A 24,284-nucleotide genomic window follows, 5' to 3' on the forward strand; every position below is an offset into this window, starting at 1 on the left:
AGAGTCCCATAGGGCAGCGCAAAATTGGTCCAGCATCGTCCGGGTTAGGAGAGTGTTTAGCCGGGGTAGACCATCATTGTAAATAAAAATTTGTTCTTAAATGACTTGCCTAGTTAAATAAAACAAAAAAACTTTATCCATAGTAATTTCCAATGGTATCCCAGCAATTACTCCTTTCAGTTTAGACATAGCACCTGGAATGTGACATTTCACCCAACCCCCATTTAGTGAGTTAAATTTCAAAACGTTCTCCTGCTCAATTTTACTATTTAAATTACCAGGACCTTCCCATAACTCAGCATTTTGGCATCATTAATCACCCCACACTCTTTCCTAATTGCTTTTGTCAAACGCAAAGGATGGAAGTATTTACTAGCTGGTTCTGGGGACACTTCCATAACTTTCTAACATTCTACTCCAACCTCTTTCTCTAGAGTGGTCCTGCACTTTACAGGTCTACTCGTGGTATTCATCCCTCCATCACCCTAATTATGATTTCTCTTACTCCTGTTCCTCATATTTATAACATGTGTAATTAGCTGATCATCACTGGTTTTATCACCGTTATCAATTGCCCTAATGCTACCATCTGAACTATCCACTTGTACAACTGTGCCAAGAAACAAACACAGATGCATCTTGTCCTATAACCAAAAATGAGTTGCGCCTGTTGTCATAGAGATTGATAGAGGACTAATCATGGATGTAACCTATATCAGCATGGATATTGTCAATGAGGGCTTCCACCATTTTAAAATAGTAAACTGGGTGGGGATTCGGAGCAATCAGCAAATGAAAAAGAAAAATTGACTACTTTAAAAAGGAGATGGAAAGCTGAGCCCTCTATTTATCCCAATGGCCTGTTGTTCACACGCGTATCTATCCTCTCATTGGCTAGAATGTTCGACTCCCACCTGATCTCGCCTGCCTTCCATCTTTGAGGACATGTATTACCATTGTTAGAGTGGTCACTTGAATATCTTGTCAACATAAAGGACAATCTTCGTTGTGAATTAAATGTACAAATATGGCGGAGGTGAGTAAGAAAACCGGGCAGAAGCATCTTAGCTATTTGAAAGATTTATTTTTCAGATAGATTGTGTTAAGTCAACGGTGTCACTATCGACAGTGGTCTTTAAGGTTTTAATCTGAATTGCCGATTTTCAGTATTGTCATTTAGCATAAAAAAAAATCAAACACAGCGGCGTCCTCGGTTACAGAAAATGTATTTATAACTAACCCTCCTATCTGTGGTTGTAGCCTAGCTAGCTAACAGTTCGCTAACATTAGGTCCATGGCAGGGGTTCACATCGGGCATACTTTGCAAGCTAGCTACGTTACGTGGAAAGCTAGAATGTTTCGTACCGATAAATCCAGTGAAAATCGATTTTTCTACAATATCAACAGAGATTATTCAAACGTTTTTTTTTCGGTAACTGTGCTCAGTGGCATTGCATTTCGTTTTACATTAAGTGGCTACATTAAGTGGCTTTAACGTTAACGCGTTAGCTCTCGAGAGTCCAGCGTTGGGCCATAGTTTTCCTTAACACACCAGGTATCGTTTCTGGGAGCATAACACGAGCTAACTAGCTACAAGATTGTGGTTACTGCTGAAGGCACATAGATTAAGATTTCATGCAATTTACTGTGTGTGTGGGGGGGGGATTATTTTTTGCTCTGGAGAGGGTTGTGTTATTTTTATTTATTTATTAGGCACAGGGGAGGGTAGTGCCCCCCTCACGGTTTACATTCGGTATTCGAAGGTTTTACTTTATAATTTCTTCCATGCTAGTCACATTTCCTTATCAAATTGTTGAAGGTGTTTTGGTACATCCCTTATGCACGGTTAACTTTCGCTATATCACAGGTCACTATGGTCTATGGTCTGACGGTCGATCCTGCACTCTGTCCACCGTTCAGTGACTATAGTGGTAGGGGGATAATTTGTCCAGATCCGCAATAGGCTAACTCGCGATCATACCACACACAATAAAAACATCCAAAGCTGCATCAAATGTAATAGAAATCCACAACAAAAAAAATAGGAATAGCTGATAGGCAGTGGAAAGGCCAGGTGCATCATTGAGCATGAAAGAACAGTGAAGACGTGACACACACCTCAAAGCTCCCCTATTGATCTTTAGGGGCAATGCAATTATCCTACCTAAACTAGCCTACAACAATGCAACGAAAAATTGCATTGTTTTTCAAGCTAGTACAAAATGTTACTCAAGGTTGCAGTGAAAATGTAATTTGAGTAACTGCACAAAAGCCCTGTGATTTGAATGTTTCAATCGATTTGGCTCAGTTGTGGGTCTACTCTCGACAGTTTATAAGGTCTAGAAAGAGTAGCAGGCCAGTCTGGCTATATTTTTGCTTCTGATACAGTGTACTCTCTGTTGCAGATCATCCTATAATAATGTGGCCACATATGCTCCCGGCAGGCCCAGTTATTCGGGAAGCTTAGTAGTACACTGCATCCTCTCTGAGAGGCTGTTCTTCGCACACCTAGAACCTACACTTCAATATAACCTAAATATTTTACTTTTAATATGTATTACCTTTTTATGTGGCCAGGGCCTAAAATTTAACACTTGCCAAATGCGGATAGATTTTGGCATTGGCGGGTATAAAATGTGTATTTCACCTGCCACTTTGGCGGGTGGTCAGTGCTCCACAGTGTGAGCAGGTAACTCGGTGTGAGCAGGTAACTCGGATTTGTGAATAGAAAGTATGGTCACATTTATAGTAAAATAAATGCTGCAGTAGTTTAAGTATTTCTTCCATTTTGTTTCATAGCTGGTAAATGAATCGCACAAAGTCCACTATGAATCCCATATAGCCTATTCCACCTAGTGCTGCAACACTGCCTGGCTGGGGACTGCACATGTGAAGTGCTGAGTGATAGATACATTTTTTGAAGTGCTGCACACAGGCTTAAAAGTTGGTCTAATTTCCTTGAAACAAAAGTCTACTGAAGTGAGACATTGTCATTGTTTCTTGTCAATTTACATTGTTTTGTTCACACACTAGGTTGTTTTTCTATATTTGCGTTTCAACTGCTAGAGAAGAGAAGACAATGCGTCTACTAGTCAGTCTCAATCTCACAGGCACTAACATGACTTGTGTTAACAATAAATGTTAACAATTTACTACATTACTTCTAACTAGTAATACATTTGTTTTAGGAAGATTACAAAGCATGCTGATATATTTTTTGTTGTGTTTTGTTGGTGAAAAAAAATATTTTGTCTGGTAAAAAATCTGAGTGGGTGGTAGATTTTTAAATCTATCTGCCACATTGGCTGGTGGACCAAAAAGTACATTTTATATTTACCCTATATTTACCCTGTATGTGACATCAACACAACCAATGTTTTAATCTGATTAGGCTACTTCAAAAGTCTCTTGGAGGCCTACTCTCACATTCATAGGAAATATAATTTCAGCATCCTCAAAGTGACTTGACATTAAACAGGTTTCCATCCAACCTTTTTATACAACCAAAGTATTAAAAGGTAACGACATTGTCACCGGTTGTGGGCTCCCGAGTGGCGCAGCGATCTAAGGCACTGCATCTCAGTGCAAGAGGCGACACTACAGTCCCTGGTTTGAATCAAGGCTGAATCGCATCTGGCTGTGATTCGGAGTCCAATAGGGCAGTGTTGTCTGGGTTTGTAAATAAGAATTTGTTCTTAACTGACTTGCCTAGTTCAATAAAGGTAAAATATATATATATATAACACATCCTAGATCTGAATGAATAAAATATTCTTATTAAATACTTTTTTCTTTACATAGTTGAATGTGCTGACAACAAAATCACACAAATTATCAGTGGGAATCAAATGTATCAACCCATGGAGGTCTGGATTTGGAGTGACACTCAAAATTAAAGTGGAGGACCACACTACAGGCTGATCCAACTTTGATGTAATGTCCTTAAAACAAGTCAAAATGAGGCTCAGTAGTGTGTGTGGCCTCCACGTGTCTGTATGACCTCCCTACAACGCCTGGGCATGCTCCTGATGAGGTGGAGGATGGTCTCCTGAGGGATCTCCTCCCAGACCTGGACTAAAGCATCCGCCAACTCATGGACAGTCTGTGGTGCAACATGGCGTTGGTGGATGGAGCGAGACATGATGTCCCAGATGTGCTCAATTGGCTTCAGGTCTGGGGAACGGGCGGGCCAGTCCATAACATCAATGCCTTCCTCTTGCAGGAACTGCTGACACACTCCAGCCATGTGAGGTCTAGCATTGTCTTGCATTAGGAGGAACCCAGGGCCAACCGCACCAGCATATGGTCTCACAAGGGGTCTGAGGATCTCATCTCGGTACCTAATGGCAGTCAGGCTACCTCTGGCGAGCACATGGAGGGCTGTGCGGCTCCCCAAATAAATGCCACCCCGCACCATGACTGGCCCACCGCCAAACCGGTCATGCTGGAGGATGTTGCAGGCAGCAGAACGTTCTCCATGGCGTCTCCAGACTGTCACGTCTGTCACGTGCTCAGTGTGAACCGGCTTTCACCTGTGAAGAGTACAGGGCGCCAGTGGCGAATTTGCCAATCTTGGTGTTCTCTGGCAAATGCCAAACGTCTTGTACGGTGTTGGGCTGTAAGCACAACCCCCACCTGTGGACGTCGGGCCCTCATACCACCCTCATGGAGTCTGTTTCTGACCGTTTGAGCAGACACATGCACATTTGTGGCCTGCTGGAGGTCATTTTGCAGGCTCTGGCAGTGCTTCTCCTGCTCCTCCTTGCACAAAGGCGGAGGTAGCGGTCCTGCTGCTGGGTTGTTGCCCTCCTACGGCCTCCTCCGCGTCTCCTGATGTACTGGCCTGTCTCCTGGTAGCGCCTCCATGCTCTGGACACTACGCTGACAGACACAGCAAACCTTCTTGCCACAGCTCGCATTGTTGTGCCATCCTGGATGAGCTGCACTACCTGAGCCACTTGTGTGGGTTGTAGACTCCGTCTCATGCTACCACTAGAGTGAAAGCACCGCCAGCATTCAAAAGTGACCAAAACATCAGCCAGGAAGCATAGGAACTGAGAAGTGGTCTGGTCACCACCTGCAGAACCACTCCTTTATTGGGGGTGTCTTGCTAATTGCCTATAATTTCCACCTGTTGTCTATTCCATTTGCACAACAGCATGTGACATTTATTGTCAATCAATGTTGCTTCCTAAGTGGACAGCTTGATTTCACAAGTGTGATTGACTTGGAGTTACATTGTGTTGTTTAAGTGTTCCCTTTTATTTTTTTGAGCAGTGTATATACATACACACACACACACAGTTGGGGTTGGAAGTTTACATACACTTAGGTTGGAGTGATTTAAAACTCATTTTTCAACCACTCCACAAATTTCTTGTTGGTCTTCTGTAGATTAGTACATCTACATTGCATGACACAAGTCATTTCCAATAATTGTTTACAGGAAGATTATTAAACTCACTGTATCACAATTCCAGATGTTCAGAACCTCACATAAACTCAGTTGACTGTGCCTTTAAACAGCTTGCAAAATTCCAGAAAATGATGTCATGGCTTTAGAAGCTTCTGATAGGCTAATTGACATAATTTGAGTCAATTGGAGGTGTACCTGTGGATGTATTTCAAGGCCTACCTTCAAACTTAGTGCCTCTTTGCTTGACATTATGTGAAAATCAAAAGAAATTAGCCAAGACCTCAGAAAAATAATTGTAGACCTCCACAAGTCTGGTTAATCTTGGGAGCAATTTCCAAACGCCTGAAGGTACCACATTCATCTGTACAAACAATAGTATGCAAGTAATAACACTGTGGGACCACGTATCTGTCATCTAGCTCATGAAGGAAATGCGTTCGGACTCCTCGAGATTAACAAACTTTGGAGGGAAAAGTGCAAATCAATCCCAGAACAACAGAAAAGGACCTTGTGAAGATGCTGGAGGAAGCGGGTACAGAAGTATGTTTAGCCACAGTAAAATGAGTCCTATGTCGACATAACCTGAAAGGCCGCTCAGCAAGGAAGAAGCTACTGCTTCCGCATATGGGGACAAAGATCATACTTTTTGGAGAAATGTCATCTGGTCTGATGAAACAAAAATAGAACTGTTTGGCCATAATGACCATCGTTATGTTTGGAGTAAAAAGAGGGAGGCTTGCAAGCTGAAGAACACCATCCCAACCGTGAAGCACGGGGGTGGCAGCATCATATTGTGGGAGGGACTGGTGCACTTCACAACTAGATGGCGTCACGAGGGTGGAAAATTGTGTATATATTGAAGCAACGTCTCAAGACATCAGTCAGGAGGTTAAAGCTTGTTCGCAAATGGGTCTTCCAAATGGACAATGACCCCAAGCATACTTCCAAAGTTGTGGCAAAATTACTGAAGGACAACAAAGTCGAGGTATTGTAGTGGCCATCACAAAGCCCTGACCTCAATCCTATAGCAAATGTGTGGGTAGAACTGAAAAAGCATGTGCAAGCAAGGCGGTCTATAATCCTGACTCAGTTACACCAGCTCTGTCAGTAGGAATGGGCCAAAATTCACCCAACTTATTGTTGGAAGCTTGTGGAAGGCTACCCGACACGCTTGACCCAAGTTAAACAATGTAAAGGCAATGCTACCAAATACTAATTGAGTGTATGTAAACTTCTGACCCACTGGGAATGTGATGAAAGAAATACACGCTGAACGATCATTCTCCCAACTATTATTCTGACATTTCACATTCTTAAAATAAAGCAGTGATCCTAAGACAGGGAATTTTTACTAGGATTAAATGTCAGGAATTTTGAAACCGAGTTTAAATCCATTTGGCTAATGTGTATGTAAACTTCCGAAACAACTGTGTGTACATACATACATACATACATACATACATACATGAATAGTTTAAGTTAGGCTATTGATTATAAACTTAAGTTGGGGGTAATGTTTTCTCACATTTCTTAGCCAATTAAGGCAAGCTCTATTTTCTATTCTCACTCTGCTACTGCCTTCGCCAAATTGTTCTCAACACCTATATGCTGCTTAACTTTGCTGTTTTGCACATCAACATGGTCTAGGAAAAGGTGCCATTTCAGAATTGCAGACAGCGACTGCTATCCAACGCGGGTGAAATCGCATTGGTCATAAAATATAATTTTTATTAGTGTTGCACCTGGTTGGAGGATTCTGGATTTCCTGTTTTATTCTATAATGATTCCAGCACACCTCCAACTTGGATTTCTGGAAAACCAGGGAATTTATAGGAAGTTAGTTGCACCATTGTTTTTATACAATCATATACATTTCAGTAGCACATGTCTTAGAGATGGACTGTATCATCCCCACAGCCTCCGCAATGGATTAGTCCACTGAGACTGGCGCGTATCAGATATTTGCGGCGACTCAAATCTGTCTACCAAGATGGGGCTAGCTCTAGTAGGGGGGGATGTCTTTTCTGTTTGTCGAGGTTGACATAGTATACTATTGCGGTGTTGAACACGCAAACCATGTTATTGACGTGCCTGAAGTCGGTATGCTTTTTTAATTGATTATGCGGTGCATTGTTACAGCACTGATGAATGCATAAGGCTGACATGTTTGCTTTGTTCCTTTAAAAAAAAAAAAAAAATTTTTTAGCACCTTGCACTTTCACATTTTTTTGTATTCTTTCAAGCATGGATTACTTTTTGAACTCTACAGATATCTTGTCTTCCATGCACCGGCCGGCCGCCTTTCATTCTAGCCTGAACACAAACCCTCATACTGGCTTTCTGCATTGACACAGAAGCCTGTTGGTGGAAAATTCGTTGCATATATTTTATTTAATTCTAAATATTGCATCAAAATGTAGAAAATCTGATTTCCCCCTAGCCGATCATAGTGTAATGAAACAGGCAGGAAGAGTTCGGTGGTCGGTGAACCCTCAGCCTTCTAGCCTGTAGCCCTGCTTGATAGACTGACACACAAGCATGCTGAAGTGACAAAGTTGATATCAGTATTTAATAAACAGTTATTTGTGCCCCCCCCAGTACATTTTGATCTGTCCCTTAGCGAACAACGCCTAAATTGACCCAACTATGTACCTTGCTATTTAAGAGCTCAGCAAATGGTGTAATGGTAATACCAATGACTGTATATGGTGATGTAAACTAGACGGGGGATTATCTTTTATGTTAACTAAATTGGGTTATAGTTGCATTTATAACTTACTGTCATTGCGACGATTTTGCCTGTTTACTAGATGTAGCCTAGCAAGCTAACGTTATTCCAAATCTCACCCCCTACTATCTCTTGTTTTTTTAGGCTTCCTTTGGAAGTACAAGCCCAGGTAAGTTTTCTACATGTTTGACTTTTTGTTGTATTAATGCAGGTGGAACCATGAATTTGTTGTGCAGTACCCGTCAAAAGTTTGGACACCTACTCATTCCAGGGTTTGTCTGTATTTTTACTATTTTCTACATTGTAGTATAATAGTGATGAAATAGTGATCAAAACTATGTAATCATGTAGTAACCAAAAAAGTGTTAAACAAATCTAAATATATTTGAGATTCTTCAAAGTTGCCACCTTTTTCCTTGATGACAGCTTTGCACACTCTTGGCATACTCTCAACCAGCTTCATGAGATAGTCACCTGGACTGCATTTCAATTAACAGGTGTGCCTTGTTAAAGGTTAATTTGTGGATGTTTGAACCAATGAGTTGTGTTGGGTGAAGGTAGGGGTGGTATACAGAAGATAGCCCTATTTTGTAAAATACAAAGTCCATATTATGGCAAGTACAGCTCAAATAAGCAAAGACAAACGACAGTCTATCATTACTTTAACTTCTTCGACATAGGGGGCGCTCTTTTAATTTTTGGATAAAAAAACGTTCCCGTTTTAAACAAGATATTTTGTCACGAAAAGATGCTCGACGATGCATATAATTGACAGCTTTGGAATGAAAACACTGACGTTTCCAAAACTGCAAAGATATTATCTGTGAGTGCCACAGAACTAATGCTACAGGCGAAACCAAGATTAAATTTCATACAGGAAATGCCCCAGATTTTGAATGTGCTGTGTTCCAATGTCTCCTTATATGGCTGTGAATGTGCCAGGAATGAGCCTACACTTTCTGTCGTTTCCCCAAGGTGTCTGCAGCATTGTGACGTATTTGTAGGCATATCATTGGAAGATTGACCATAAGAGACTACATTTACCAGGTGTCCGCTTGGTGTCCTCCGTCAAAATTATTGCGCAATCTCCAGCTGGGTGCACTTTTCCATTTGGTTCAGAGGAGAAAGGCAACTGCCACGAATGATTTATCATCGAATAGATATGTGAAAAACACCTTGAGGATAGATTGTAAACAATGTTTGCCATGTTTCTGTCGATATTATGGAGAAAATTTGGAAAAAAAGTTTGCCGTTGTAATGACTCAATTTTCGGGTTTTTTCTTAGCCAAGAAATCACGAACAAAACGGAGCGATTTCTCCTACACAAATAATATTTTTGGAAAAACTGAACATTTGCTATCTAACAGAGTCTCCTCATTGAAAACATCTGAAGTTCTTCAAAGGTAAATTATTTTATTTGAATGCTTTTCTTGTTTTTGTGAAAATGTTGCCTGCTGAATGCTAGGCTAATGCTATGCTAGCTATCAATACTCTTACACAAATGCTTGTGTAGCTATGGTTGAAAAGCATATTTTGTTAACAAAAGGCTAAGCTTGTGAGCCAATATATTTACTTAATTTCATTTGTGATTTTCATGAATAGTTAACTTTGCGTTATGCTAATGAGCTTGAGGCTATGATTACGCTCCCGGATACGGGATTGCTAGAGGTTAAGACAAGGACATCAGTCGATGCAGAAAATTTCAAGAACTTTGAAAGTTTCTTCAAGTGCAGTCGCAAAAACCATCAAGTGCTATGAAGAAACTGATTCTCATGAGGACCGTCCGTATCTTATGGCAAAAAAGAGCTTCTGGATATTAGGACAGCGATCATTCACCTCGGATTAGACAGAGTTGTTTTCTTCAACAAGCAAGACACACAGGACGTTCTCCAAACACCCGACAGGACCAACGTCCCCGTTATTTGCAAGAGGAAGAAACGCAGGTACAGGGGACACAGAGCGGGATGCCTTGTGAGGACCCGCAGAAGGCGAGTTGGAAAGCTGCCGTTACCGTCAATATTACTCGCCAACGTGCAATCAATGGACAATAAATAAGACGAGGTACAATCATGAATATCCTACCAACGGTACATTAAAAACTGTAGTATCCTATGTTTCATGTAATCATGGCTGAATGACAACATGGATATTCAGCTAGCGGGATATAGGCTGCACCGGCAAGATAGAACGCCACACTCCGGTAAGGCAGGGCGGTCTGTGCATATTTGTAAACAACAGGTGCACGAAATCTGAGGAAGCTTCTAGATTTTGCTCACCTGAAGCAGAGTATATTGTAATAAATTGCAGGCCATACTACTTGCCTAGTTTTCAGCTATACTTTTCGTGGCTACTTATTTACCACCAAAGACAGATGCTGGCATTCAGACTGCACTCAGTCAGCTGTATAAGGAAATAAGCGAACAGGAAGTCACTCACCCAGAGGTGGCGCTCCTAGTGGCCGGAGACTTTAATGCAGGGAAACTTAAATCAGTTCGACCAAATTTCTATCAACATGTTAAATGTCCAACCAGAGGGAAAGAATTTCTTGATCACCCGTACTCCACACACAGAGACGTGTACAAAGCTCTCCCTCGCCCTCCATTTTGGTAAATCCGACCACCACTCGTTCCTCCTGATTCCTGCTTACAAGCAAAAATTAAAGCAGGAAGCATCATTGACTTGATCTGACCACTTTTCTTTTTATAGATGAAGCAGATGCTAAGCTAAATAACTGTTTTACTAGCACATGCTGGAACATGTTCCGGGATTCTTCCAATGACATTGAGGAGTACACCAAATCAGTCACTTCCTTTATCAATAAATGCGTTGAGGATGTTGTACGTACATACCCCAACCAGAAGCCATGGATTACAGGCGACCTAAAGGACAGAGCTGCCGCTTTCAAGGTGCGGGACTCTAACCCGGAAGCTTGCAAGAAATCCTGCTTTGCCCTGCATCGAACAATCAAACAGGCAAAGCGTCAATACAGGGCTAAGATTGAATCATACTACACCGGGTCCGACGCTCATCTTAATTAAGTGGCAGGGCTTGGCAACTATTGCGGACTACAAAGGGAACCACAGCCGCAAGCCGCCCAGTGACGCGAGCCCACCGGACGAGCTAAATCACTTCCATGATCGCTTCGAGGAAAGCAACACTGAGGCATGCATGAGGGCATCAGCTGTCCCGGACGACTATGATAACCCTCTCCGTAGCCGACGTGAGTAACACTTAAAAAATAGGTCAACATTCACAAGGCACAAATTACCAGGACGTGTTCTCTGGGCATCTGCTGACCAACTGGCAGGTGTCTTCACTGACATTTTCAACATGTCCCTTATTGAGTCTGTAAAACCAACATGTTTCAAGCAGACCACCATAGTCCCTGTGCCCAAGAACACAAAGGCAACCTGCCTAAATGGCTACAGACCTGTAGCACTCACGTCCGTAGCCATGAAGTGCTTTGAAAGGCTGGTAATGGCTCACTTCAACACCATTATCCCAGAAACACTAGACCCACTCCAATTTGCATACTGCCGAAACAGATCCACAGAGGATGCAATCTCTATTGCACTCCACATTGCCCTTTCCCACCTGGACAAAAGGAACACTTATGTGAGAATGCTATTCAATGACTACAGCTCAGCGTTCAACACCATAGTACCCTCAAAGCTCATCGCTAAGGACCCTCCCTCTGCAACTGGATCCTAGACTTCCTGACGGGCCGCCCCCAGGTGGTGAGGGTAGGTAGCGATACATCTGCCACGCTGATCCTCAACACCGGAGCATCCCAGGGGTGCGTGCTCAGTCCCCTCCTGTACTCCCTGTTCACCCACGACTGCATGGCCAGGCATGACTCCAACACCATTAAGTTTTCAAGCAACACAACTGTGTCTGATCACCGACAACGACGAGACAGCCTATAGGGAGGAGGTCAGAGACCTGGCCGGGTGGTGCCAGAATGACAACCTATCCCTCAACGTGACCAAGACTAAGGAGATTGTGAACTACAGGAAAAGGAGGACCGAGCACGCCCCCATTCTCATCGACGAGGCTGTAGTGGAGCAGGTTGAGAGCTTCAAGTTCCTTGGTGTCCACATCACCGACCAAATTAGAATAGTCCAAACACACCAAGACCATCGTGAAGAGGGCACGACAAAGCCTATTCCCCCTCAGGAAACTATAAAAAGATTTGGCAATGGTCCTCAGATCCTCAAGGTTATACAGCTGCAACATCGAGAGCATCCTGCCTGGTACGGCAATTTCTCGGCCTCCGACCGCAAGACACTACAGAGGGGAGTGCGTATGGCCCAGTACATCACTGGTGCTAAGCTGCCTGCCATCCAGGACCTCCTACACCAGGCGGTGTTAGAGGATGGCCCTAAAAATTGTCAAAGATCCCAGCCACCCCAGTCATAGACTGTTCTCTCTACTACCGCATGGCAAGCGGTACCGGAGCGCCAAGTCTAGGACAAAAAGGCTTCTTAACAGTTTTTCCCCTAAGCCATTAAGACTCCTGAACAGGTCATCAAATAGCTACCCGGACTATTTTCATTGTGCCCCCCCAACCCCTCTTTTACGCTGCTGCTACTCTGTTTGTCATATGCACAGTCACTTAACTATACATTCATGTACATACTACCTCAATTGGCCTGACCAACCAGTGCTCCCGCACATTAGCTACCCAGGCTATCTGCATTGTCCCACCACCCGTCAACCCCTCTTCACGCTACTGCTACTCTCTGTTCATCATATATACATAGTTACTTTAACCATATCTACATACAGACACCGGTTAGTCAGGCTGATTGAGGTAGTATGTAGCCTTGCTACTTTTATAGCCTCGCTACTGTTTTTCACTGTATTTTTACTGTTGTTTTTATTTCTTTACTTACCTGTTGTTCACCTAATAGCTTTTTTGCACTATTGGTTAGAGCCTGTAAGTAAGCATTTCTCTGTAAGGTCCCACGCTGAGGTCTGTCCAACGCTGGTCCGACCAAGCTGATTCCACACTCCAAGACTGCTTCCATCACGTGGACTGGGACATGTTTCGTATTGCGTCCGACAATAACATTGACGAATACGCTGATTCGGTGTGCGAGTTCATTAGAACGTGTGTTGAAGATGTCGTTCCCATAGCAACGATTAAAACATTCCCTAACCAGAAACTGTGGATTGATGGCAGCATTCGCGTGAAACTGAAAGCGCGAACCACTGCTTTTAATCAGGGCAAGGTGACTGGTAACATGACTGAATACAAACAGTGCAGCTATTCCCTCCGCAAGGCTATCAAACAAGCTAAGCGTCAGTATAGAGACAAAGTAGAATCTCAATTCAACGGCTCAGACACGAGGTATGTGGCAGGGTCTACAGTCAATCACGGTCTACAAGAAGAAATCCAGCCCAGTCACGGACCAGGATGTCTTGCTCCCAGGCAGACTAAATAACTTTTTTGCCCGCTTTGAGGACAATACAGTGCCACTGACACGGCCTGCAACGAAAACATGTGGTCTCTCCTTCACTGCAGCCGAGGTGAGTAAAACATTTAAACGTGTTAACCCTCGCAAGGCTGCAGGCCCAGACGGCATCCCCAGCCGCGCCCTCAGAGCATGCGCAGACCAGCTGGCTGGTGTGTTTACGGACATATTCAATCAATCCCTATACCAGTCTGCTGTTCCCACATGCTTCCGACACGACTCGCTACCAAAACCTGCGGGGTCACCGCAGCCAACGCGAGTAAAACATTTAAACGTGCTAACCCTCGCAAGGCTGCCAGCCTCGGCGGCATTCCTGGTGTGTTTACGGACATATTCAATCAATCCCTATCCCAATCTGCTGTTCCCACATACTTCAAGAGGGCCATCATTGTTCCTGTTCCCAAGAAAGCTAAGGTAACTGAGCTAAACGACTACCGCCCCGTAGCACTCACTTCCATCATCATGAAGTGCTTTGAGAGACTAGTCAAGGACCATATCACCTCCACCCTACCTGACACCCTAGACCCACTCCAATTTGCTTACCGCCCAAATAGGCCCACAGACGACGCAATCTAAGCCCTCTCCTGTACTCCCTGTTCACCCACGACTGCGCGGCCACGCACGCTTCCAACTCAATCGTCAAGTTTGCAGACGACACAACAGTGGTAGGCTTGATTACCAACAACGACGAGACGGCCTACAGGGAGGAGGTGAGGGCCCTCGGAGTGTGGTGTCAGGACAATAACCTCACACTCAACGTCAATAAAACTAAGGAGATGATTGTGGACTTGAGGAAACAGCAGAGGGAACACCCCCCTATCCACATCGATGGAACAGTAGTGGAGAGGGTAGTAAGTTTTAAGTTCCTCGGCATACACATCACAGACAAACTGAATTGGTCCACCCACACAGACCGCATCGTGAAGAAAGCGCAGCAGCGCCTCTTCAACCTCAGGAGGCTGAAGAAATTCGTCTTGTCACCAAAAGCACTCACAAACTTCTACAGATGCACAATCGAGAGCATCCTGGCGGGCTGTATCACCGTCTGGTACGGCAACTGCTCCGCCCACAACCGTAAGGCTCTCCAGAGGGTAGTGAGGTCTGCACAACGCATCACCGGAGGCAAACTACCTGCCCTCCAGGACACCTACACCACCCGATGTTACAGGAAGGCCATAAAGATCATCAAGGACAACACCCACCCGAGCCACTGCCTGTTCACCTCGCTATCATCCAGAAGGCGAGGTCAGTACAGGTGCATCAAAGCTGGGGCCGAGAGACTGAAAAACAGCTTCTATCTCAAGGCCATCAGACTGTTAAACAGCAACCACTAACATTGAGTGGCTGCTGCCAACACACTGACTCAACTCCAGCCACTTTAATAATGGGAATTGATGGGAAATGATGTAAAATATATCACTAGCTTCTTTAAACAATGCCACCTAATATAATGTTTACATACCCTACATTATTCCTCTCATATGTATACGTATATACTGTACTCTATATCATCTACTGCGTCCTTATGTAATACATGTATCACTAGCCACTTTAACTATGCCACTTTGTTTATATACTGTACTCAATACCATCTACTGTATCTTGCCTATGCGGCTCTGCACCATCACTCATTCATATCTTTATGTACATATTCTTTATCCCCTTACACTGTGTATAAGAAATTAGTTTTGGAATTGTTAGTTAGATTACTTGTTGGTTATTACTGCATTGTTGGAACTAGAAGCACAAGCATTTCTCTAAACTCGCATTAACATCTGCTAACCATGTGAATGTGACAAATAAAATTTGATTTGTATTCGGCGCATGTGACCAATACACTTTGAATTGAAAGACCGAGTTACCTCTGCTGCAGAGGCTAACTTCATTAGCGTTAACTGCTCCTCAGCTTGCAGCCCAAATAAATGCTCCATACTTCAAGTAAAAGACACCTCAACATCAACTGTTCAGAGGATACTGTGTGACTCAGGCCTTCATGGTCAAATTGCTGCATTGAAACCACTACTAAAGCATGTCAATAAGAAGACTTTCTTGGGCCAAGAAACACACGCAATGGACATTAGACCGGTGGATATCTGTCCTTTTGGTGTGACGAATCCGAATTTGAGATTTTTTGGGGTTCTGACTGCCATGTCTTTGTGAGATGCTGAGTAGGTGAACGGATGATCTCTGCATGTGTGGTTCCCACCGTGAAGCATGGAGGAGGTGTGATGGTGCTTTGATGGTGCCGCTGTCAGTGATATTTTAGAATTCAAGGCACACTTAAAACAGCATGGCTACCACAGCATTTTGCAGCGATATGCCATCCCACCTGGTTTGGGCTTAGTGGCACTATCATTTTGTTTTTCCACAGGCCAATGACCCAAAACATACCTCCAGGCTGTGTAAGGGCTATTTGACCAAGAAGGAGAGTAGTGGAGTGCTTCATCAGATGACCTGGCCTCCACTCTCACCCAATTGAGATGTTTTGGGATGACTTGGACCGCAGAGTGAAAGAAAAGCAACCAACAAGTGCTCAGCGTATGTTGGAAAAGCAGTCTTCATAAAGCTGGTTGAGAGAATGCCAAGAGTGTGCAAAGTTGGCTTCAAGGCACAGGATGGCTACTTTTGAAGAATATAAAATATATTGATTTAACACTTTTTTTTGGTTACTACATGATTCCATATGTGTGTGTTTTTGATTCCTTCACTACTCTGTGATGTAGAAGATAGTAAAAATAAAGAAACCCTTTAATGAGTAGATCTGTCCAAACTTTTGACTGGTACTTTACCTCATTCACCGTATTAACTAGCAAAGTCTAATGTTACTGTGTTGTTGTTATCCAGTTGGCTCTCTGTCTTCAGAAGATCATGACTTTGATCCGACAGCAGAGATGTTGGTCCATGACTATGACGATGAGCAAACTTTGGAGGACGAGGAGATGCAGGAGGAAGGGACATGCGTCAGCGCTGAAATAGCAGATTTGGAGAAGGTACAATTTGATGTTCCACAGATGTCATTGTTACAAGATGCAAAATTAGACAGGCTAGAAGTCTAAAATAATGCATCACATGCATGCACCCATATTGGTTTACATGTCATTCATTGTACACTTGAGCTCTTTTTGTAATTAAGGGATCGTTCAATATTTGTTGGACCAGATTTTTCTAAATTGAACTTGGGCATTTTTTAAAAACGAACCATTCACATTTGGGATATTTTGTTTCTTTCAGCTGTCGCTGGCAAAAGAGTAGCTCCAGCTAATGTAATCCAATGGGGCCAATATTCTGAATCGCCCCAAAAATATGAAACATCGAAAAATATTTGTCAATGGGCACTTTGAAGATGTTAGAACAGTCCACATTTTACTTTTCCTCTACAAACAAAATTAGTAATGAATAGAACAATCTGACAAACCCATAGAATAATTTATCTATACTGAACAAAAATATAAATGCAACATGAAACAATTTCCAAAGTTTTGCAGAGTTTAATAGAAGGAAATCAGTCAGTTGAAATAAATTCATTACACCATAATCTATGGATTTCACATGACTGGGCAGGGGCGCAGCCATGGGTGGGCCTGGGAGGGCGTAGGCCCACCCACTTGGGAGCTAGGTCCTGCCACTGGGGAGCTAGGTTCTGCCACTGGGGAGCCAGGCCAAGCCAAGCCAATCAGAATTAGTTTTTCCCCACAAGGGCTTTATTAGACAGAAATACTCTTGAGCAACTCCCCTTCCCTCCCTCCTTCCTAAGACGATCCTGCAGGTGAAGAAGCCGGATGGTGGACATTCCGCCAGTTGCCAATGCCAATTGCACCCTCAACTTGAGACTTCTGTGGCTTTGTTGTGACACAACTGCACATTTTAGTGGCCTTTTTATTGTCCCCAGCACATTGTGCTCCTGTGTAATGATCATGCTGTTTAATCAGCTTCTTGATAATTCATCCACCCAACAGGTGTGGTATATCTTGGCAAACGAGACGCTCACTAACAGAGATGTAACATGTCTGGGGTCTTTTATTTCAGCTCATGAAACATGGGACCAACACTTTACATGTTGCATTTTTATATTTTTGTTCAGTGTATTTACCTAGTCTGCTTGTTCTGTGAGAAATGTTCCTCTCCAGGTGCATTCAAGTTACTAGTGCTATAGGGAGGGAGAACTGCATTCTGACCCAAGTTTTAATGGTGTTTGTTCCCAGCGTTCCTTTCTGAATTTATTTCTCAACTCCTAAATAAGTATAAACTGCACCATTTTAAAGAAATGTTAGACTAAGTGGTTTCTGTGAGAAATATAGGCAGGGGGCGTGTTACCCTAACAGGTATGTCTACATTATATTCAGTGTGTTTATGCAAGTTTTTTGGGGGGACAGAGTGCATTCGGAAAGTTTTCAGACCCCTTGACTTTTTCCACATTTTGTTACGTTACAGCCTTAGTCTAAAATGGTTTAAATAAATGTTCCTTATCAATCTACACACAATACCCCATAATGACAAAGCGAAAACAGTTTTTTTTTGCAAATGTATATAAAAATAAAACGCCTTATTCCAAACCCTTTTGCTACGAGACTCCTGTTTCCATTGATCATCCTTGATGTTTCTACAACTTGATTGGAGTCCACCTGGAAGACCCCCATGAAATATACAAAAAATGACTGGCAACATATTGCCGTTTGGCAAAGCATATACATGATCTCAAATCGACAGCAGTTCTTTCAAAGCAAATGCGAAGTGTCACACAGCAAAAATCCCAACGATGGCGAGCGTGCTCCACCGTAAATGTTCATATTGCAAATGGACATAAAGTCAAGACCCAAGGGTCAAATTTAGATTATTCTTATTTATTTAACTCCCTCAAGTGCTTTCTGGACGGTTTATTTTTTATTATTTACTTTTTCTTTTTAAATGTGTGTGTGTGTGTGTGTGTGTGTGTATATATTTGTCAATAATACATATACAACAACCATATGAACATACCTTAGCCCTTATGGACAAACTCAATAAAAATAGGTTTTGTCCGTTTGCAATATATGACCTTAGGAAATCAAAATCCCAGTGAACCATGGCCAAATGGCATAAGAAATGTCCAAATGCCATACATAAATATTGAAAGTACCAAATCAGGGTGGCGGAGCTAGCATTTTGGAGTGAACTGCTGTGTGTGAGGGGCACCTGCAACTTTTTTGCAAAATAATCTAATTTAACCTACTTTATGGCACTTTTACAACAAACATTTCTTTCTAATACAAGATTGTAACTTTTTATATGAAAATGCCGAGTAATAAGCGACCAAATGACAATAAATCCACAGCGGAGGCCTACTCTCCACTAAACAACGAGACAGACATGGCGGAAGGCACATGCAACAACGTGACACTTATAGAACTTACCCGGGTTTTGGGGGAGCTACATGTTGCTATAGCTGCGGATCTTAAGGCCACTATTGCTGAACTGGACACCAAAATCGAGAGCATCATTCAAACGGTCGCTTCACATGGCCAGAGTATTGTGGGCCTTGAGAAAGCTTCTGAATTCAATGCTGGTAGGATTGACGAGTTAGAGAAGCTATGCACGTCATTGCAGGATAGTGTGCAGAGGCTTTCTGTGAAAGTGGTGGACCTGGTGGGCCGATCCAGACGTAGTAACCTTTGCGTTGTTGGTCTGGCAGAGGGGGTAGAGGCGGGCTCTCGCCCCACCGACTTCTTCGCCAAGCTATTGAAGGATGCAATGGGATCGGATGTTTTGGCTTCGGATCCCCAGCTGGACCGTGCACATCGCTCCATTGTCCCAGTATCTGGACCGAGTTAACGTCTTCGCCCAGTAATCATCTGTCACAGTTTAAATACCAAGGATCTTATCCTGCGTGAAGCTCGAATGAGGGGCAACCTGTCACATAAAGGGCACCCATTCTGTGTCTATGAGGATTATGCGCCCGATGTGTCAAAGCACCGCACCGACTATAGAGATGTCATGACCAAACTCCATCTTCGCCCAGCCTTACTCTTCCCTGCAAGACTAAGAATTACCCCACCTTCCGGTGAGAAGATTTGGCTCTCCTCGGTTTTGCACGTAGAGAAGTTTATCCGGGGATATACGCCAATCCCTTGTACAGATTAGAGTGCCTTGTCATTGTGTGTTAGGGTCTGGTCATGGACTCAAATCCATACTATACCATAATGGGTGAAACCGTATTAAACGGGCTCAACAAGGGCTACCGAACATGTAAGACGCTGAGCCGACCAATGGATGGCGGTCAGCTCTCATTTAATGTTAAATTCACTTTCATCCCGGCTGTGCTCAGAGCGGTGCATATTTTTACTGACACCTTCAGATGGATATACTTCCCCCATTTTTGTTTCGTTATTTATTTTACAATCCTTACATTATTCGTATTAACATTTATTTATTGCTTGCAGGGGACTGGGGGTGATGGTTGGGAAGGGGCAGACGCAGACACCTGGTTAGCAAGTTGATGTTCTGCCTTTGTCTAGCCGCGGGCCGCTCTCCCGACCTAGAAAACGAGAGGCACAGCGATTCTGGTATGGAAAGGAATTCCCTTTCTACATAAAACCACTATTGCGGATAAAGAGGGTCAGTACGTGATCGTAATAGGAGAAATCCACTCAACCTCAGTAACTCTACTAAATATCTATGGGCCAAACATTGATAACCCCTCTTCTTTTCCAAGAGTCCTTGCCCTGATTCCAGATATCTCCCATACCAACCTTGGAGGGGACCTTAACTGTGTGCTAGACCAATATTTGGATAGATCCTCTACCCGGCGAACCCCTACCTCCTATTCAAGCAAATTCTTGAATACCTACATAAAAAAATCTAACTTATTTGATATATGGAGAATCGCTAACCCTACGGGTAGGGAATACTCCTTTTACTCTCATGTTCACAATGTTTCCACTCGAATTGACTACTTTTTGGTGGATGCTAGACTACTCCCCTATACCTGTAATGTGAGGTATCATGATATTATAATCTCGGACCACAGTCCACTCACCTTCTCCCCGAGATTGGGTGACATTGTACCAAACGAGAGGGTCTGGAGGTTGAATCCTCAGCTCCTCACAGAACCAACATTCTGTGAATATCTTAAAGACCAAATTAAATTTTTCTTTGATACCAACGACAACACAGAGACTTCCCCAGCATTAAACACTGAAGGCAGGGTAGCCTAGTGGTTAGAGCATTGGACTAGTAACCGAAAGGTTGCAAGTTCGAATCCCCGAGCTGACAAGGTACAAATCTGTCGTTCTGCCCCTGAACTGGCAGTTAACCCACTGTTCCTAGGCTGTCATTGAAAATAAGAATTTGTTCTTAACTGACTTGCCTAGTAAAATAAATAAAAAATTAAATCTGAGAGGCTGTATCATCTCCTTTCAGGCTGCCAGGAGTAGGCAAAACTGGAAGAACTGGAGGGACAAATTCACTTACTGGATAGGGAGAATGCTAGACATCCATCTATGGAGAAATATAAAAAATGACCTCTTTTAAAAATTTGAATATAATCAGATTCTCTCAGCTAAAATTGCTAAATCTTTTCTCTATGCCAAGCAAAAATATTTTGAGTTTGGTGACAAACCACACAAATTACTCGCCAGACAACTTCGAAAAAATGAATGACTGAATGATTCACAAAGTTAAATCTGCATCTGGGGAATTATTCTCTTCCCCCAAAGACATCAATGACAGATTCCGTCAGTTTTATGAGACTATATACATATAAAGCGGATCCTAACCCCTTAATTATGCAAACTTTTTTGGAGGACTGTAATCTACCTGCCCTGAACCAGGAAGATTCTAACTTCCTGAATAAGGAAAGATCTCTTGATGAGATTCGAGAAACAATTAAATCTCTAAAGAGTGGCAAGACCCCGGGCCCAGATGGATACCCTGGTGAATTCTATAAAACATTCATCAACATGCTCTCTCCCTACCTGCAGAAAATGTTGGTTCAGGTCAATGAGGATGGAGCTCTCCCTTCTACTTTGGATGAAGCGTTCATTACAGTTATACATAAGAACCAAAAGATTTTAGCAAAAACTCTGGCTAACAGGTTTAGCACTTTAATTGGCCAATTGGTCCATTCGGATCAGACCGGCTTTATCCCTAACAGAAACTCATTCTTCAATCTCAGGCGCCTCTTCAACATTATGTATTCTCAGAGGTTACCCAACGTGGACCTTGCCATCATATCTCTTGACGCCCGAAAAGGCCTTAGGGCCACTCAACTTGGTCAATCTATTCAAGGTCCTATAGAAATGTAATATTGGAGATGGGTTCATAAATTGGAACCAGCTTTTATATAGGAACCCCTGTGCCAGAATACTCACTAACCAATCATTGTTGCCCCGATTTAACCTTTACAGAGGATCAAGGCAGGTTTGTGCGCTGTCGCCTATGCTCTTCGCCCTAATTATCGAACCGCTCGCTCAGACGATTAGATCTCATGCAGCTATACACTGCTATAATACTAAAGATACTCTAAATAAGTTTTCCCTATACGCAGATGACAACCTCCTCTATGTAACAGAACCCCAGGCTAGTATCCCAGCTGTACTTGATTGGATCAATTTGTTTGGTACCTTCTCGGGATACAGAATACATTGGAACAAGAGTGAATCAATGCCCATACGGTCGCAAAACACCTCCTGGCTAGAACATCTCCCAGTTAAGTTATCTTCAGAAAAATTTACCTACCTGGGAATTGTAGTTACCAAACAATATTCCTTACTATTTAAAGAGAATTTCCCCCCTCTGATACAAAAATTCAAGGCAAACATACTATTTTGGAGAACTCTCCCAATTTCTCTGCTCGGAAGAATTAATGTAATTTAAAATGGTCTTCTTCCCACAACTGCTCTACCTATATCAGAACATCCCAGTATTCAAACCTAAATCCTTTCATAAACAACTGGACTCAATTATCAATCCTTTCATCTGGGATTATTAAACACAGGATAGGTAAAAAACACCTCTGTAAATGAAAGATGGAAGGAGGATTGTCTCTCCCAAATTTTATTACTGGGCCGCTAACCTTCGCGTTGTTACGTTTCTGCTGCATGACGCACTTCTGTCATCCAGCTGGCTTAGTATGGAGCGTGAGGAGTGTCACCCCTTCTCTATCGGCGCTGTGATTTTGTCGCCTGTCAATCTGGAGATGTCACTTTATTGTAACAATCCTATTATACATAGCACAGTCCGAATCTGGAAGCAAATTAAAGTCCACTTTGAGCTTAGACCAATGTCATTCATGCTCCCTGTCGCCAGGAATCCCTCCTTTGCCCCATCTAACCTTGATAACACCTTTGAGCGATGGGGAGAGTTGGGGATAAGTACCATAGGGGATTTATACATAGAAGGGACCTTTGCTTCCTTTGAGTTGCTGAGGGAAACGTGTAATCTTCCCAGAAGTAATTTTTTCTGATACCTACAAATTAGATACTACTTTAGAAAACACCTCCCAACATTTGGGAATGCTAAACCTTCCATGTTTGACGGATGCATAAAAATATGCCCCACCTCAGATAAACTGATATCGCGTCTATATGATGCTTTTCAATCTGTTAGCACACCTTCTACAGATGCCATTAAGGCAAAATGGGAGGAATAACTAGGGACTGACATCTCGGTGGCAGACTGGGAAGAGAGCTTGGAGTATATCCACACATGCTCCAATTAATTCCAGACATCGTCTCATACAATTCAAGGTATTACACAGATGACACTATTCCAAAACTAAACTGCATAGGATATTCCCTGATACATCCCCTACGTGTGATAAATGTTAGGCTGCGCAGGGTACACTACTCCACTGCTTTGCCCTATGCTCTAACTTGCATGGTTATTGGTGTGGAATTTTTGGGATCCTCTCTGAAGTTTTGGAGACTTCAATAGATCCAGACCCGCTTCTGATAATCCTGGGAGTATCCGAGTCCCTAAACGGATTAACCAACCCCCCCCAAAACAACTAATCTCTTACGGTCTCATTTCGGCAAAAAAACTGATCTTGTTGTTTTGGAAAAGGAGGGAAGCGCCCTCTACCAAGTTATGGCTCAGCGAATTGGCAAACACTGTACACTTAGAAGACACTTAGGGAGACAGACAGACATCTACCCTCTTTCTTTCTACATTTCCTTGTTTTGTATGGCCTGTTTTGTATTTGTTTTGCACCCAGAACTCTGGGTCTTGTTGTTCCTGTATGCTCTTTTATGTTTAGATAAGAATTGTATACCTGTCTTGTATACCTATACACCATTCTTGTGTGTTTAATAAAAATATTTGAAAGGAAAGTACCAAATCAGGTTGTTATGTCCATTTGCCATGTATGATCATAGGAAGTTGGTTTCCGAACCCAAAAGTCAGTGAACCATGTCCAAATGGCATTTATACTGACCAAATTATATATCACTATGTTAAGCCCTGAATCAACCTCGGTCTATTTGTCATGTTTGATGAGAGAGAAGTTCCGATCCTTTTGCAATGTCTTACAATGGGCATTTACCATCACGAATTTGACATGCTCTAATATGCTGCAGAAATGCCCAATTGACTGGCCCGTTGAACTCGGGATGGCTGGGCAGTGATGGTGGTTCCTCTCCATCGATCGTTGGTGTTGATTTCAGTCTGTCATTTTGGTGATGGTTCATCA

The 24,284-nt window shown here is 42.9% G+C and overlaps 1 pseudogene; it reads left to right on the plus strand.

The window, feature by feature from the left end:
- The first annotated feature begins 941 nt into the window (after positions 1–941).
- LOC135517566 (mesoderm induction early response protein 3-like) overlaps positions 942–24,284 on the plus strand; it is a 50,367-nt pseudogene continuing 27,024 nt past the window's right edge.

This window comes from Oncorhynchus masou, chromosome 28 (assembly GCF_036934945.1).
Source record: "Oncorhynchus masou masou isolate Uvic2021 chromosome 28, UVic_Omas_1.1, whole genome shotgun sequence".
Taxonomy (NCBI): Eukaryota; Metazoa; Chordata; class Actinopteri; order Salmoniformes; family Salmonidae; genus Oncorhynchus; species Oncorhynchus masou.